Source organism: Protobothrops mucrosquamatus, unplaced genomic scaffold (assembly GCF_001527695.2).
Source record: "Protobothrops mucrosquamatus isolate PMUCROS unplaced genomic scaffold, P.Mucros_1.0 scaffold2585, whole genome shotgun sequence".
Classification (NCBI taxonomy): Eukaryota; Metazoa; Chordata; class Lepidosauria; order Squamata; family Viperidae; genus Protobothrops; species Protobothrops mucrosquamatus.
The window spans coordinates 24,246-35,787 of record NW_015388641.1 but is presented as its reverse complement, the minus strand read 5'-3'; the positions used below and the strand labels follow the sequence as shown (position 1 = coordinate 35,787).

The 11,542-nt window shown below is 41.5% G+C and overlaps 1 pseudogene; it reads left to right on the top strand.

Annotated features, from left to right (window-relative positions):
• The window catches only part of LOC107295961, a 41,343-nt pseudogene that overhangs the window by 18,175 nt on the left and 11,626 nt on the right, over window positions 1-11,542 (top strand).

The window sequence follows — 11,542 nt, the reverse complement described above, 5'->3', positions numbered from 1 at the left end:
GTGTTGTATGCAAATTTGATGAGTTCCCCATCTATCCCCTCATCCAAATCATTGATATAGATCTTGAAGAGCACTTGGCCCAGAACAGATCCCTGGAGCACCCCACTACACACTTCCCTCCATGTAGATGCAGTTCCATTGAGGACCACATGCTGAGTACTGCTGGTCAGCCAGCTACGGATCCATCTGGTGGTGGTGCTCTCTACCCCACATTTTTCTATCTTGTCAAGTAGTAGGTTGTGATCTACTTTATCAAATGCCTTACTGAAGTCCAAGTAAATTATGTCCACAGCATTCCTCTGATCCACTAATTTTGTCACTTGGTCAAAGAATGCAATAACATTTGTCTGGCATGATCTATTTTTGACAAACCCATGTTGGCTTTTAGTAATGATTTTGTTTGCCTCTAGGTGTTCATTGATTCGTTGTTTGATTATCTTTTCCAGGATCTTCCCAGGTATTGAGGTCAGGCTGATAGGTCTGTAATGTCCTGGGTCCATTTTTTTTCCTTTTTTTGTAGATGGAAACTACATCAGCTCTTTTCCAGTCCTTTGGTAGTTCCCCTATGCTCCAGGATCTTTGAAAAATATAGTTCAGTGGTTCTGAGATCACATCTGCCAGTTCCTTGAGAACCTTGGGGTGTAATCCATCTGGTCCTGGCGATTCGAACTCGTGTAGGCTGGACAGGTGCTCACTTACCATTTTCTTGCCTATCTTAACTTGTGTTTCTATTCTGTTTTTTATGGCACTATTTTTGATAGGTTGGTTTGTTTTTTCCCTTTGTGTAAAGACGGATGCAAAAAATGAGTTAAATAGTTCTGCTTTCTCCCTGTTGCTTGTCACCTTCTTGCCACTTTCACCCACTAATGGACCAATCATTTCCTTCACTTTTTTCTTGTTTTTTACATGTTGAAAGAAGCTTTTTTTAAATTTTTGACTTTGGTCGCAAGCCTTAGTTCATTTTGAGCCTTGACTTTCCTCACTTCATCTTTGCAGGCTCGGGCTGTTTGCTGATATTCTTAGTTATGTGCCCCTCTTTCCAGTTTCTATACTTGTCCTCTTTATCTTTCAATTTGTCAGAGAGTTCTTTATGCAGCCATGCTGGTTTCTTTTGAGAGCTGTTATTTTTCCTCTTGTTGGTATTGTGCTAGACTGGGCTTTTATTATCTCATTTTTCAAAATTTCCCAAGCTTCTTGAGATGTTTTCCCCTTGAGGATTCTCATCCATGGAATACTAAGTTTTTTGAAATTAGCTCTCTTGAAGTCCAAGACTCAAGTTTGGCTGTGTTCTATTGACTGTGCTTCCACAATATTGAATTCCAATATTACATGATCACTTCCTCCCAGGGTTCCTATGACTTCAACATCTTCTATCATTTCAAGTTGAAAAACACAATCCAAATTTCAAGCAACGGGATCTGGCAAAGCTGGGAAGGTGCACATCAAAAAAAGCAGGTGTTCCCGACAAACACATCTTCACCCAGGATCTGGTTAAATTATCCTTCCCCAGTTGTTCATTTTGAGGACGGGTGGGGCTGCTGCTGACCTCTGTGCCTTCCATTGCTCTGCTTTCCTCACCTGTGGATCGAGCGGGAGGCACAATTGACAATTGTATTTGAACTTGGACTTTAGTAGTTTTCCATGTGTCAAATGAATCATGATTAATGTAAGAGGTTATTTTAACATTGTGATATCTTTGCATTTTATTTTAATGTATAGTTTTTTCTTTTTTTCATATTTTCTACACCAATTTTATAAACAATTAACACTGCACTTTTCTTTAAATCCTATAGGCAAAGAGGATGGCAATAAGAGCACTGGACAACTGAGAATAAGAAGCAATGTTGAAAGAAAATTGACAAAGAAATCAAAATATTTTGCATTTCTTTCAGAAAGCCACAAAGTTCTCCTTCTCCAGCAGCTGATAGACAAAAGAGAGAAAATTAAGAAAAATTTGAAGCTGGAGTAAGAAGAGCATATGGAACTCAAGAATACATTACATGAAAAGTCAAGGGAGATTATTCTTTATTCAATAAAAGAGGGAAATATCTGAAAGTCACTAGATAGGAAAAAGTCACTTGGAGAGCCACCTAGTTCAAACAGTCATGCAAGCCATACTCTGGGAGGGAAAAAAAAGATTTAATAAAAAAAAACCATTAAAAAAGGGATCACACATGTTTTGACATCCTCAAGGATATAAGTGGTGGAAAAGCTCCATAGATGTGTTTATTGTGCGAAAGATACAACTTGCAAATCACAGTTGATTACGCATGAGAGGACCCATACAGGAGAGAAGCCGTAAAATTTCTCCAAATTTGGTAAATACTCTATTGAGCATGGCAATGTGGTGAGACATCAGAGGACTGACACCACGTATGAGTGGCTGGATAATTTGAAAGTTTAATTTAAAATTCCCACGTCATGAGACAGCAGAGGACTCATACAGGAGAGAAACCCTTTGAATGTCCTGATTGTGGTAAAGGTTTCAGTTACAATTCCCACCTGGTAATACACCAGCGGACTCACACAGGAGAGAAACCCTTTGAATGTACTGATTGTGGTAAAGGCTTCAGTTACAATTCCAGCCTGATAATACACCAGAGGACTCACACAGGAGAGAAACCCTTTGAATGTCCTGATTGTGGTAAAGGTTTCAGTATCAGTTCCAACCTCGTGAAACACCAGAGGACTCACACAGGAGAGAAACCCTTTGAATGTCCTGATTGTGGTAAAGGTTTCAGTATCAGTTCCAGCCTCGTGACACACCAGAGGACTCACACAGGAGAGAAACCCTTTGAATGTCCTTATTGTGGTAAACATTTCAGTGACAATTCCAGCCTTGGGAAACACCAGAAGACTCACACAGGAGAGAAATCCTTTGAATGTCCTTATTGTGATAAAGGTTTCAATGACAGTTCCAGCCTTTTGAAACACCAGAGGACTCACACAGGAGAGAAACCCTTTAAATGTCCTTATTGTGGTAAAAGTTTCAGTGACAATTCCAGCCTTGTGAAACACCAGAGGACTCACACAGGAGAGAAACCCTTTCAATGTATTTATTGTGGTAAAGGTTTCAATGAGAATTCCAGCCTGGTAGCACACCAGAGGACTCACACAGGAGAGAAACCCTTTGAATGTCTTTATTGTGGTAAAGGTTTCAGTAACAATTCCAGCCTGGTAACACACCAGAGGACTCACACAGGGGAGAAACCCTTTGAATGTCCTGTTTGTGGTAAAGGTTTCAGTTATAATTCCAGCCTGGTAACACACCAGAGGACTCACACAGGAGAGAAACCTTTTGAATGTCCTTATTGTGGTAAAGGTTTCAGTGACAATTCCAGCCTTGTAAAACACCAGAGGACTCACACAGGAGAGAAACCCTTTGAATGTCCTTATTGTGGTAAAGGTTTCTGTGAGAGTTCTAGCCTTGTGAAACACCAGAGGACTCACACAGGAGAGAAACCTTTTGAATGTCCTGATTGTGGTAAAGGTTTCAGTGAGAGTTCTAGCCTTGTGAAACACCAGAAGATTCACACAGGAGAGAAACCCTTTGAATGTCTTTATTGTGGTAAAGGTTTCAGTAAGAATTCCAGCCTGGTAACACACCAGAGGACTCACACAGGAGAGAAACCTTTTGAATGTCCTTATTGTGGTAAAGGTTTCAGTAATAATTCCAGTGTGGTAACACACCAGAGGATTCACACAGGAGAGAAACCCTTTGAATGTTCTGATTGTGGTAGAGGTTTCAGTAAGAGGTCCGGCCTAACGAGACACCAGAGGCTTCACACAGGAGAGAAACCTTTTGAATGTCCTGTTTGTGGTAAAGGTTTCAGTAATAATTCCGACCTGGTAACACACCAGAGGACTCACACAGGAGAGAAACCCTTTGAATGTCCTTATTGTGGTAAAAGTTTCAGTACCAATTCCAGACTGGTGACACATCAGAGGACTCACACAGGAGAGAAACCTTTTGAATGTCCTGTTTGTGGTAAAGGTTTCAGTAATAATTCCGACCTGATAACACACCAGAGGACTCACACAGGAGAGAAACCCTTTGAATGTCCTGATTGTGGTAAAAGTTTCAGTACCAATTCCAGCCTGGTAACACACCAGAGGACTCACACAGGAGAGAAACCCTTTGAATGTCCATATTGTGGTAAAGGTTTCATTGACAATTCCAGCCTGGTAAAACACCAGAGGACTCACACAGGAGAGAAACCTTTTGAATGTCCTGATTGTGGTAAAGGTTTCAGGACCAATTCCAGCCTGGTGAGACACCAGAGGACTCACACAGGTGAGAAACCCTTTGAATGTCCTGATTGTGGTAAAGGTTTCAGTGACAATTCCAACCTGGTAAAACACCAGATGACTCACACAGGAGAGAAACCCTTTGAATGTCCTTATTGTGGTAAAGGTTTCAGTACCTATTCTAGCCTGGTGAGACACCAGAGGACTCACACAGGAGAGAAACCCTTTGAATGTCCTTATTGTGGTAAAGGTTTCAGTACCTATTCTAGCCGGGTAAAACACCAGAGGACTCACACAGGAGAGAAACCCTTTGAATGTCCTTATTGTGGTAAAGGTTTCAGTGACAATTCCAACCTGGTAAAACACCAGAGGATTCACACAGGAGAGAAACCCTTTGAATGTCCTGATTGTGGTAAAGGTTTCAGTAAGAATGCCGCCCTGGTAACACACCAGAGGATTCACACAGGAGAGAAACGCTTTGAATGTCCTGATTGTGAAAAATATTTCAGTAATAATTCCAGCCTGGTAACACACCAGAGGACTCACACTGGAGAGAACCCCTTTGAATGTCCTGATTGTTAAAAATGTTTCAGTACCAATTCCAGTCTGGTGAGACACCAGACAACTCACACAGGAGAGAAAGCCTTTGAATGTCCTGACTGTGGGAAAACTTTCAGTCACAATTCCAGCCTAGTGAGGAGCCAGAGGACTCGCAAAGGAGTAAGGACCCACCCCACTTTGCATCTTAAAAGACAGAACTCTTGGAATATTTCTTCCAACAGGTGTCTTTTTTAAGAGAAGATGGTTGCAGGCGTTCTAGACAGGACCTGGGGCCCAAGCCCTCCCATTCAAGATTTTAAGTGGTCCCAAGCAGCCCCCACACCCCACCGTCCTTCCAGCGACAATCCCAGGCGTTACATTTCCACCCCCTTTTTCCTCACGGCAGGCGGAAGGGAGACTTCAGAGAGGAGTACATGAAAGGTGATGGGCCCTATTGTTATGGTTAGTCCTTTTGGTGATATCCACATTCACTCCCTTTGAAGTTGTAACGAAGGAAGAGAGAGCCATAAAACCCCTTTGCTCATCTCCCTTCCCCTTCGTAGTATGACAGAATCCAGAGAAGGCAGAAATGGGGTTTTCCATAGTCGATAACTAGAGATGAAATATAATTGGATCTGACATCCTGCCCCCTTAAAAATAAGATAGATCCACCTGAAAAGAAAACAAAACAGGTATAAAAGTTAGTCTGGCTTGTTAGGATACTCTGTCTGAAACTTCTTTAATAACTTTGGGGCTCTGACATGACGTTTATGGACCCACTCATTTTGTGAGGCAGGGAGGTGTTTCCATGCTACTAGGTACTAAGTTGCTCCATGATATCTCCTAGAATGTAGGATTTCCTTTATCTCGAAGTGTTGTTCGCCCTCCACCATGATTAAAGGTGGTTGGGGGGGATTGTTGGCCGTAACGATGACTGATGCTCTCTTTTCAGCAAGCTGCAATGAAAAATTGGGTGTATTTGCCTGAGATTTTTGGGTAATTCTAATTCTACTGTTACTGGGTTTATGATTCTTTTAATTGGAAAAGGCCCTATATATTTTGGTCCAAGTTTTTTACAGGTTTGTAGGGACTTTAGGTATTTTGTAGATAAGTACACCATTTCTCCTATAATGAATGGTGTAGGTGGTCAATCTTTTTTTTTTTTTTAATAAAATTTTATTAATTTTTATAATTAAACAATAAGTAATATGATGCATTTATAACACAAACACACACACACAAAAACAATCCAACTCAATACATTATCGGAAACGCTCGGCAGTCCCCGACCTGCCTCCGCCCTCATCCACTTGCCTTTCCTTCCTACCTCTAGCCCACAACCTCCCCTCCTTCCTCCTTCCCATTTCTACATCCCCCCTCTTCCTGACCACCTCCTCGAGTGCAAGTCAGGGTACCAACCGAGCATTTCCTCTTATCAATACAATTATTATTAATATATGAATACATCAATTTTGTTTTAATACCCCTAATCCCCTTCCCCCCCCTGAGCTTCCCGGAACCAAATACAGGACTAAAACAGATCATTCCAAATCTAAATTACAATTTAACTAAGCAAATATAATACTATCAGTCTATACCTACTTTAACTCTAATAAGGCAATTAAATTAATTAAAATTAATTAAAAACCAATATATCTACTCAAAAACTATATAACATTTAATCACTCTATACATCTAATATAATCTATCCACCTTCAACATTTAAACTTTACATAATTTTTCCTTGCATTTTACACTTAAATTTTCCCTTCACTTTCTTCCCTCTCCAATCTATACTTTCAATAAAGTCTTAAGTCAATACCTCCTGCTTCACAGCTGGAAAAAAAAATAAAATCCCAGTCTTAATTTTTTACCTCTTTCAGAAAAAAAAAAAAGAACAAAAAGCTCTTTACAAACATATAATAAACTAATTTGTTCCATTTCCATAATAAAGTCTCATTTCCAGCATTTATCCATCTTTTGGCTTACAAAGCTTGCTAAGCATTCCTTGCATGTCTGTGGCAGCAGCTCTCTTTGGCCTCGCCCCTCCCACTGGCTCCGAAGGCTGTGGATATGTTATAGAAACTCTTTCTTTTTGTTGCTGTCTCTCTTTACGCCTATAAGCAGCACGGGTCATTCTTTGCTCCTTCTGAGGATCTTCTACTGATAATGACATGGCCTCAGGCAATTCCACAACAAGTTGCTCCATCAGATCTTCCTGTGCTTTAGATGTCGATGATGATGACATATCAGCTTTCAGGACCGACATATAAAAATCTTTGGCTTTTTGAACAGAGTTTAATCTATGTCTGGTCCCTGCAAAGTTTAATATAATACCCAAAGGAATTTCCTATCTGAAAGGTATCTGCCGCTTCTTTAACTCCTGAGTCAAGAATGTAAAATCCTTTCTTCTTCTTAAGATCTTAGAAGGTATTTCTTTTAAAAGTATAATATCTTGTGCGGCAATTTGAAACCTCTGCTGATAAAAAAGCTGTATGATTTCATTACGACGTATTCTTGTAGTAAAATAAACAACCACATCTCTAGGTAGATTTCTTTGATGTGCAACCCAGGAGTTCACTCTAAAAAAATTTTCTATTTCTCCATAAATCACCTCTGGATTGCAATTCAATACCAGGGCCAAAGCTGTCACAACTTCCTCTTTAAGTTCTCTTGTAGGTCCTCTGTAAGACCCCTGATTCTCAGAACAAATTCCAATTCTTTGTATTGCATCATTAACATATCATTTTGAAAAGTTTCCACTCCTTCCTCTACCTTTTCAAGTCTATCCTCCGTTCCCTCCATTTTCTCCACTAATTCATCCACTCGTCCCTCTACCCGATCAATATGAGATGCAAGTCCTTGGAAAATATGTGATAAATTTTCACAAAGTTCCTGATTTTTCTTATCCAAAAGTTCTTCTGTTTGTTTCAAAGTCTGCAATGAGGACTTGGCTAAAGCCTCTTGTAAATCTTTGAGTGTAATGGAGGGAGGAGGTGTTGGTGGGGGAGATCTAGGTTTTTGTTGTTGAGTTTGCACCACAGGAGAAGAAATAGCTGTTTTAGACAACGCAGGAACAGTACGTTTTGAAGCCATTCTGCCAAAAAAAAAAATTTAAAAAAGAAAATCACAGCAAGTATAAACTTAAAAAGCTTGACTTTAAATAAAAAAAAATTAAAATCCTTTAAAGTACATCCACAACCGGAAAGAAAGTGAAAGTTTTCCTTTTCTTAAAAAAAAAAGGAATGCTTCCGCGGCCATTTTCTTGTCACTTTCACTTATAGCAAATAAAAAATCCCAATAAAGTCTTCGAGTTAAAGTCACTTTTTAACTAAAATAAAAATCCCCTGTCAGATTCCTTCTGTTTCAAAAGTTACTCACAAGCAGATACAATGTAACAGCAGTGGCGGCGACGTCTGGCTTCGCTCCGAGGAACGAAGACACACCGAGCTGCGGAGAAGAGGTCAGCACTCCGGGGGAATTCTCACCTACACCCCCCCAGGACCGCTTCTGGGGGGACTAGGGAACTCAACCCCTATCCCAACCAAACTCACTTTCTCCCCTTCGCCCGGGGAGAAAGTTCCGAGCCGCAAAACAGCTGATCCGCGCTGTTTTGATGGCTTTGACGCAGTCCCGGGCTTGAGACTAAGGAAAAAGCCTCCTTCGGCGGCGCCTCGCCACAGGAAGCTCCCGGGTCAATCCTTTTTTTTATCAGCTTGTGCTTTGTATGCCTGCCTAGCTTCATCTAGTGCTTTTCTAACTATTGGCCAGGTGTTTTGTAATTGTTCCATCCATTCTTTCAGTGATGGGATTGCCGGTTCATTTGGGGTTAGTTCTGGCATGGAGTTGAAACTTTGACCGGTGGCTATTTGAAAAGGAGTGTAACCTATGCTGGAGTGGACTGCATTATTGTAGGCAACTTCTGCGAAAGGGAGTAGGTCCGTCCAATCGGACTGTTGGAAATTAATAAAGCATCTTAAATATTGCTCAAGTACTGAGTTCAAATGTTCCGCTTGTCCATTCGACTGAGGGTGATGGCTAGATGTCAGTCCCTGAGTGGTCCTAAGAGGGATAAAAATTCCTTCCAAAATGCAGACGTAAATTGCACTCCCCTATCAGAGATGATGCGTTGGGGTGCCCCATGCAATCTGTAAATATGCTGGACGAAAAGTTTCGCTAAGGCTTTTGCGGTGGAATCTTTTGGCAAGGGATAAAGTGCACCTGTTTGGAAAACAAGTCCGTGACCGTCCAGACAACAGTATTCCCATTGCTTTCTGGTAATTCCATTATAAAATCCATGGCTATTTCCCTCCAGGGGGCTGAGGGATTTGCCACTGTTTGTAACAGTCCGGGCGATTTACCTTGCAACCTCTTGGCAGTTGCACACTTTGGGCAGCTGGCCATGTAACTTTCTATGTCCTTTTTTATGGATGGCCACCAAAATTGCCGTTTAATTAAGTGTAATGTTTTTACAAATCCAAAATGCCCTGCTGATTTTGTCGTGGCAAAGCTGCATGAATGTGACTCTTTGGGTTGTTGGTATATATAACTTTTCCCCCACCCAAGGTAGCCCGTCTATCATGGTGCACACGTGTTTATTTTTCTGGAACCATTCATCTTCATCTGTTTCCAAACTTTTCCGGAATTCAATTCCGGTTTGGCTGCCCAGCTGTGGTTTTAATTTAATTTGGGCTCTGGTGGTTACTGGCGCTGCCAGTTGTGATTCTACCATCATTGGTTTAGAGTCGGTGGCTTGCGTGCTGTTATATTGGGGCATGCGAGTTAGTGCATCTGCCAGGAAGTTCTTTCCCACCAGCAAATGCTTGAGCGTAAATTGGAACTTGTGAAAATGCTGGGACCAGCGGACTTGCTTGGGGTTGAGCTTCCTGGGTGTTTTCAGGGCTTCCAAATTTTTGTGGCTGTCCACACCTGGAAAGGGATTTTGTTGCCTTCAAGGAACTGGTGCCACGTGAGTAATGACCAACGTATCCCGTATGCCTCTTTCTCCCACACGGGCCAATGTTGTTCCGTTTCCGTGAGTTTCTTGGATGTATACACACAGGGTTGCAATACCCCTTCATCGTTTTCTTGTAATAGTACAGCCCCCACTGCCACATCACTTGCATCCGCCTGTATTACGAAGGGCTTATCCATGTCCGGGTGCCTCAGTACTGGTTCGGCAGAAAAAAGTCTCTTTAATCTCTCAAACGCTGCTTGGCACTCCATTATCCATGTTAGTGGTTCGCTAGGTTTTACTGAGGATGCTCCCTTCATTTTTAGTAAGTTCGTGAGGGGCAGGGCTATCTGGGCAAATGAGGGGATGAATTGGCGGTAAAAGTTTGCGAAGCTCAGGAAACTTTGCAGTTGCTTTCTTGTGTGGGGTGATGCCCATTCTAATACTACTCTGATCTTCTCTGGGTCCATTTCAATGCCCTGTGGGGATATGCGATAACCTAGGTAGTCTATCCTTTCCTGGTGGAATTCGCATTTCGAGAGTTTGGCATATAGGTGGGCGGCTCGGCAGTTTCTTTAAAACTGCTCTGACTAGGTTGACATGTTCCTCTTTTGATTTGGTGAAGATAAGAATGTCATCTAAGTAAACCAGGACCCCCTTAAATAGGTGCTCCCTTAGAACGTCATTGATTAATTGCATAAATACTGCGGGGGGCCCTTTCCGGGGAGTTTTCTCCCTTCCCTGCTTCGTCTTCTGAAATGGTAATTTTTGCAAAGTCCCCCGGAAAGGTTCTCCCTTCCAGGTGGACTAATTCTGCAGGTCCTGTCTAATGTAAGGACCCACCCCACTTTGCATCCAACAGGCATCTTTATTAAGAGAAGATGGTTGCAGGCATTCTAGACAGGACCTGGGGCCCAAGCCCTCCCATTCAAGGTTTTAAGTGGTCCCAAGCAGCCCCCCCACCCCATCGTCCTTCCAGTGACAATCCCAGGTGTTACATTTCCACCCCCTTTTTCCTCACGGCTGGCGGAAGGGAGACTTCAGAGAGGAGTACATGAAAGTTGATGGGCCCTATTGTTATGGTTAGTCCTTTTGATAATATCCATTCATTCCCTTTGAAGTTGTAAAGAAGGAAGTGAGAGCCATAAAACCCCTTTGCTCATCCCCCTTCCCCTTCATAGTATGACAGAATCCAGAGAGGGCAGAAATGGGGTTTTCCATAGTCGATAACTAGAGATGAAATATAATTGGATTCTGACAGAAACCATACGAGTGTCTAGACTGGGAAAGAGTTCCGTGCTAGGTCTAACTTTATACATCATGTGCTTGTACACATGGGAAAAATCATTTAAATGCCCTGAGTGTGGACGGTTCTTCTGGAAATATTCCAGTTTTACCGCACAGAGGAAAATCCGCATGTAGCCCGAAGTGATGAGTTTAGAGAAGGTTTGAATTTCGTTTCTAATGTCCCATTGTAAGTCCTGCTGAGAAATTGACTAATTTAAGTACAAAGAATTTGCCAAATTTTGAACCCATATGTCATTCTAAGGGGGATGAATTTGTTAAATAATACTGTATGCTTTCCCCTTTTTTATTTTATTTCTTTTTTTTTCAATATAAAATTTTATTGTTTTCATCATAAAAAAAAAAGAAATACATCACAGATATTACACAATGTTATATCCCATCCCCCCGCCCCCCGGACTTCCCAAACCAAACCTAGGCTAATATTCAAATACAAGTAAACAAATATTAATATCTCTAACTCCAAACTCTAAACTTAAACAATCCATCTCCTCC